Consider the following 7,500-nt stretch of genomic DNA (forward strand, 5'->3'; position numbering starts at 1 on the left):
TCCTGACCAGATGCCCGAACCACCTCATCTGGCTCCTCTCGATGTGAAGGAGCAGCGGCTTTACTTTGAGTTCCTCCCGGATGGCAGAGCTTCTCACCCTATCTCTAAGGGAGAGCCCCGCCACACGGCGGAGGAAACTCATTTTGGCCGCTTGTACCCGTGATCTTATCCTTTCGGTCATGACCCAAAGCTCATGACCATAGGTGAGGATGGGAACGTAGATCGACCGGTAAATTGAGAGCTTTGCCTTCCAGCTCAGCTCTTTCTTCACCACAACGGATCGGTACAAAGTCCGCATTACTGAAGACGCCACACCGATCCGCCTGTCGATCTCACGATCCACTCTTCCCCCACTCGTGAACAAGACTCCTAGGTACTTGAACTCCTCCACTTGGGGCAGGGTCTCCTCCCCACCCCGTAGATGGCATTCCACCCTTTTCCGGGCGAGAACCATGGGGGAGCAACCTTAAAGCTTTATTTAGGGATATTCCGAGACCGGTAAAATTAAACGGTGGCAGAGGGGTTAGTGCGTCTGCCTCACAATACGAAGGTCCTGCAGTCCTGGGTTCAAATCCAGGCTCGGGATCTTTCTGTGTGGAGTTTGCATGTTCTCCCCGTGAATGCGTGGGTTCCCTCCGGGTACTCCGGCTTCCTCCCACTTCCAAAGACATGCACCTGGGGATAGGTTGATTGGCAACACTAAAATTGGCCCTAGTGTGTGAATGTGAGTGTGAATGTTGTCTGTCTATCTGTGTTGGCCCTGCGATGAGGTGGCGACTTGTCCAGGGTGTACCCCGCCTTCCGCCCGATTGTAGCTGAGATAGGCGCCAGCGCCACCCGCGACCCCACAAGGGAATAAGCGGTAGAGAATGGATGAACTTCAAAAAATACAACAAGCCACTGGGAACTGATTTTTATTGTTTTTAACCCTTTTGAAATTGTGATAATGTTCCCCTTTAAAATGTTTTAGTAACAGATGGATAACTTATTTTGAAATTGTAAGTCAAGGTGGCAAGCAGATATTTAAGTATTCATTTTTTATATAGAAACATTCTTGGAACCTCTTGCTGCATGAACCGAGGTTATTAAAATGTAGAACATAGGCAAACAGTACATGTTTCTGTCAGAATTAACAGAATAAATAAATTACATTTAGCCAAAAATTGCTTCTTTAATTTCCGGCTTACAAAAAAATTTGGTGGGCCACGTAAAAATGGCGAACCTTTAAAATAATGTAGTGCAGGCCTGGGCAAATATTTTGACTCTGGGGGCAAATTTAGAGAAAAAAATGTGTCTGGGGGGCCTCCATTCATCCATCCATTTTCTTCCGCTTATTCAAGGTCGAGTCGCGGGGGCAGCAGCATAAGCAGAGAAGCCCAGACTTCCATTTCCCCAGCCACTTCGTCCAGTTCCTCCTGGGGTATGTCGAGGCGTTCCAAGCCATAGTCTTCCCGACGTGTCCTGGGTCTTCCCTGTGGACTTCTGCCGGTCAAACGTACCCTAAACACCTCCCTAGGGAGGCGTTCGGGTGACATCCTGACCAGATGCCCAAACCATCTCATTTGACTCCTCTCGATACGGAGGAGCAGTGGCTTTACTTTGAGCTCCTCCCGGATGGCAGAGCTTTTCACCCTATCTCTAAGGGAGAGCCCTGCCACCCAGCGGAGGAAACTCATTTTGGCCGCTTGTATCCATGATTTGGTCCTTTGGGTCATAACCCAAAGCTCATGACCATAGGTGAGGATGGTAACATACAAACTCTGTTTCCATATGATATTGGAAATTGTGTTAGATGTAAATACAAACGGAATACAATAAAATCATTTTCAACCCATATTCAATTGAATGCACTACAAAGACAAGATATTTGATGTCCAAACTCATTAACTTGATTTTTTTCTGCAAATAATTATTAACTTAGAATTTCATGGCTGCTACACGTGCCAAAGTAGTTGGGAAAGGGCATGTTCACCACTGTGTTACATCACCTTTTCTTTTAACAACACTCAATAAACGTTTGGGAACTGAGGAAACTAATTGTTGAAGCTTTGAAAGTGGAATTCTTTCCCATTCTTGTTTTATGTAGAGCTTCAGTCGTTCAACAGTCCGGGGTTTCTGCTGTCGTATTTTACGCTTCATAATGCGCCACACATTTTCGATGGGGGACAGGTCTGGACTGCAGGCGGGCCAGGAAAGTACCCGCACTCTTTTTTTACGAAGCCACGCTGTTGTAACACTTGTCTTGCTGAAATAAGCAGGGGCGTTCATGATAACGTTGCTTGGATGACAACATATGTTGCTCCAAAACCTGTATGGACCATCCATCCATCCATCCATCTTCTTCCGCTTATCCGAGGTCAGGTCGCGGGGGTAGCAGCCTAAGCAGGGAGGCCCAGACTTCCCTCTCCCCAGCCACTTCGTCTCGCTCTTCCCGAGGGATCCCGAGGCGTTCCCAGGCCAGCCGAGAGACATAGTCTTCCCAGCATGTCCTGGGTCTTCCCTGTGGCCTCCTACCGGCTGGACGTGCCCTAAACACCTCCCTAGGGAGGCGTTCGGGTGGCATCCTGACCAGATGCCCGAACCACCTCATCTGGCTCCTCTCGATGTGGAGGAGCAGCGGCTTTACTTTGAGTTCCTCCCGGATAGCAGAACTTCTCACCCTATCTCTAAGGGAGAGCCCCGCCACACGGCGGAGGAAACTCATTTCGGCCGCTTGTACCCGTGATCTTATCCTTTCGGTCATGACCCAAAGCTCATGACCATAGGTGAGGATGGGAACGTAGATCGACCGGTAAATTGAGAGCTTTGCCTTCCGGCTCAGCTCCTTCTTCACCACAACGGATCGGTACAAAGTCCGCATTACTGAAGACGCCGCACCGATCCGCCTGTCGATCTCACGATCCACTCTTCCCCCACTCGTGAACAAGACTCCTAGGTACTTGAACTCCTCCACTTGGGGCAGGGTCTCCTCCCCAACCCGGAGATGGCACTCCACCCTTTTCCGGGAGAGAACCATGTATGGTTCCTGTATGGACCTTTCAGTATTAAAGGCCTACTGAAATGAGATTTTCTTATTTAAACGGGGATAGCAGGTCCATTCTATGTGTCATACTTGATCATTTCGCGATATTGCCATATTTTTGCTGAAAGGATTTAGTAGAGTACATCGACGATAAAGTTCGCAACTTTTGGTCGCTAATAAAAAAGCCTTGCCTGTACCGGAAGTAGCTGACGATGTGCGCGTGACGTCACCGGTGTGAGGGCTCCTCACGTCCTCACATTGTTTATAACATGAGCCACCAGCAGTAAGAGCAATTCGGATCGAGAAAGCGACGATTTCCCCATTAATTTGAGCGAGGATGAAATATTTGTGGATGAGGAGAGTTAGAGTGAAGCACTAATAAAAAAAAAAAGAAAAGAGGACGACTCCAGGTGGCAGTGGGAGAGTTTCAGATGTAATTAGACACATTTACTAGGATAATTCTGGAAAATCCCTTATCTATTTATTGTGTTAATAGTATTTTAGTGAGATTATAGACATACCTGAAAGTCGGATGGCTGTGGTGAACACCAGTGTCTCTCAGAGAAGCAGATGGAGGAGCCAAGATCAAAGCTGCCCTTTTAAGCTGCAGAATAAGGTCGCATATTACACTCAAGTCTCCGATAAGAGCCGACTTAATATCACAATTTTCCCATCCAAAAACTAGCTGGTTGACGAAGAGACAGATGTTCGCTTGACCGCTCTGTGTTAAAGCTTCACAACAAAGAAACACCGGCTGTGTTTCGGTGCTAAAGGCAGCTGCAATCCACCGCTTTCCACCAACAGCATTTTTATTTGACGTCTCCATTATTAATTGAACAAATTGCAAAAGATTCAGCAACACAGATGTCCGAAATACTGTGTAATTATGCGATGAAAAGAGACGACTTTTAGCCGTAAGTGGTGCTGGATTAATATGTCCCCTCCGACCAATAAGGTCACAAACACGCGTCATCATTCCGCGTCGTTTTCAACATGAAACTCCGCGGGAAATTTAAAATTGTAATTTAGTAAACTAAACCGGCCGTATTGGCATGTGTTGCAATTTTAAGATTTCATCATTGATACATAAACTATCAGACTGCGTGGTCGGTAGTAGTGGGTTTCAGTAGGCTTTTAATGGTGCCTTCACAGATGTGTAAGTTACCCATGCCTTGGGCACTAATACACCCCCATACCATCACAGATGCTGGCTTTTGAACTTTGCGGCTATAACAATCCGGATGGTTATTTTCCTCTTCGTTCTGGAGGTCACCACATCCTTTGTTACCAAATATAATTTGAAATGTGGACTCGTGAGACCACAGAACACCTTTCCACTGTGCATCAGTCCATCTTAGGTAAGCTCCGGCCCAGTCAAGCCGGCGGCGTTTCAGGATATTGTTGATAAATGGGTTTGGCTTTGCACAGTAGAGTTTTAACTTGCACCTACAGATGTAGCGACCAACTGTAGTTACTGACAGTGGTTTTATGAAGTGTTCCTGAGCCCATGTGGTGATATCCTTTATACACTAATGTCGGTTTTTGATGCAGTACCGCCTGACGGATCAAAAGTCCATAATATCATCGCTTTCGTGCAGTGATTTCTCCAGATTCTCTGAACTTTTTGATGATTTTATGGACCGTAGATGGTAAAATCCCTAAATTCTTTGCAATAGCTCGTTGAGAAATGTTGTTCGAAAACTGTTTGACAATTTGCTTACAAAGTGGTGACCCACTCCCCATCCTTGTTTGTAAATTACTTAGCTTTTCATGGAAGCTGTATTTATACCCAATCATGGCACCCAGCTGTTCCCAATTAGCCTGCACACCTGTGGGATGTTCCATATACGTGTTTGATGAGCATTCCTCAACTTTATCAGTATTTATTGCCACCTTTGCCAACTTCTTTGTCACTTTTTGCTGGCATCAAATTCTAAAGTTAATGATTATTTGGACAAAAAAAAAATGTTAATCAGTTTGAACATCAAATATGTTGTCTTTGTAGCATATTCAACTGAATATGGGTTGAAAATGATTTGCAAATCATTGTATTCTGTTTATATTTACATCTAACACATTTTCCCAACTCATGTAGATCGACCGGTAAATTGAGAGCTTTGCCTTCCGGCTCAGCTCCTTCACCACAACTGGTCGATACAGCGTCTGCATTACTTAAGAGGCCGCATTGATCCGCCTGTCAATCTCACGATCCACTCTTCCCTCACTCGTGAACAAGACTCCGAGGTACTTGAACTCCTCCATTTGGGGCAAGACCTCCTCCCTAACTTGGAGATGGCACTCCACTCTTTCCCAGGGGAGAACCATGGACTCGGACTTAGAGGTGCTGATTCTCATCACAGTTGCTTCACTCTCGGCTGCGAACCTATCTAGTGAGAGCTGAAGATCCTGGCCAGATGAAGCGATCAGGACTACATCATCTACAAAAAGCAGAAACCTAATACTGCAGCCACCAAACCAAATCATCTCAACACCCTGACTGCGCCTAAAAATTCTGTCCATAAAAGTTATGAACAGAATCGGTGACAAAGGGCAGCCTTGGCGGGGTCCAACCCTCGCTGGAAACAGGTCCGACTTACTGCTGGCAATGCGGACCAAGCTCTGACACTGATCATACAGGGAGCGGACCGCCACAATCAGACAGTCCGATACCCCATACTCTCTGAGCACTCCCCACAGGACTTCCCAGGGGACACAGAGTCGAATGCCTTCTCCAAGTCCTGGTTGGGCAAACTACCATGCACCCTCAAGAACCCTGCCGAGAATATAGAGCTGGTCTACCATTCCACGACCAGGACGAAAACCACACTGTTCCTCCTGGATCTGAGGTTCGACTATCTGGTGTAGCCTTCTCTCCAGTATACCTGAATAGACCTTATCGGGAAGGCTGAGGATTGTGATCCCACAATAGTTGGAACACCTCCTCTGGTTCCCCTTCTTAAAGAGACAAACTACCACCCCGGTCTGCCAATCCAGAGGTACCTGCCCCAATGTCCTCGCGAGGTTGCAGAGTCTTGACAACTAAGATAGTCCCACAGCATCCAGAGCCTTGAGAAAATCTGGGTGGATCTCATCCACCCAGGGCGCCTTGCCACTGAGGAGCTTTTTAACTACCTTGGCAACCTCTTCCCCAGAAATAGGAGAGCCCACCACAGCTACCCCAGGCACTGCTTCCTCACAGAAATATGTGTTAGTGGGATTGAGGAGGTCTTTAAAGTATTCCCTCCAGTGATTCACAACGGCCGCAGTAGAGGTCTTCAGCACACCATCCTCACCATACACCGTGTTGACAGTGCACTGCTTCCTACCCTGAGGCTTTGGAGTCGTCCGGAAGTTGTTTTCCATGGCTTCCCCAAACTCATCCCATGTGTGAATTTTGCCTCTGCGACCGCTGAAGCCGCACACGCTTGGCCTGTCGGTACCTGTCAGCTGCCTCTGGAGTCCCATGAGCCAAAAGGACCGATGAGACGCTTTCTTCAGCTTGACGGGATCCCAAGTTCTAGGATTACTGCCACGACAGGCAACAACCACCTTGCTGCCACAGCTCCAATCAGTCACCTTGACAATTGCGGCACGGAACATGGTCCACTCAATAGTTCTTCAAAGTCCTTCCACAGGTGGGAATTGAAACTCTCTCTGACAGGAGATTTTGTTAGTCGTTCCCAGCAGACCCTCACAATGCGTTTGGGCCTGTCAGGTCTGTCCGGCATCCTCTCCCACCATCGCAGCCAGCTCACAACCAGGTGGTGATTGGTAGAAAGCTCTGGCCCTCTCTTCACCCGAGTGTCCAAAACATGATACGGTAAATCCGTCGACAGAACTACAAAGTCGATCATGGAACTGCGGCCGTGGGTGTCCTGGTGCCTAGTGCACATATGGACACCCTTATGTTTGAACAATTGGTTTGTTATGGACAATCGAACACAAAAGTCAAAAAAACAAAATACCACTCTGGTTCGCATCCGGCCGGCCATTCTTCCCAATCACGCCTCTCCAGGTTTCACTGTCATTGCCAATATGAGCATTGAAGTCCCCCAGCAGAAAAAGGGACTCACCCGAGGGAGCATTCTCCAGTACTCCCTCAAAGGAATCCAAAAAGAGTAGGTACTCTGAGCTGCTGTTTCGTGCGTTCTAAGCTTTAGAACTTTCTTGTAAGCACATCGTGTCATCCCACCTGAAGTCGGAGGGAAGTTACCCTCTTGTCTACTGGTTTAAAGTCCAACGTGAATGGCTTTGAGCCAGGGGGAAACAATAATTGGCATCACAGCCCATCGCCTCTCACTGCATGCAATGCCAGAGTGGAGGAGAGTCCATCCCCTCTCGAGAGAACTGGTTCCAGAGCCCTTGCTTTGCGTCGAAGTGAGTCTGACTATATTTAGCCGGAACTTCTCCATCTCATGCACCAGCTCTGGCTACTTCCCTCCCAGCAAGGTGAGGTTCCACGTCCCGAGAGCTAGCTT

This window comes from Nerophis ophidion, linkage group LG28 (genome assembly GCF_033978795.1).
Source record: "Nerophis ophidion isolate RoL-2023_Sa linkage group LG28, RoL_Noph_v1.0, whole genome shotgun sequence".
NCBI classification, from domain to species: Eukaryota; Metazoa; Chordata; class Actinopteri; order Syngnathiformes; family Syngnathidae; genus Nerophis; species Nerophis ophidion.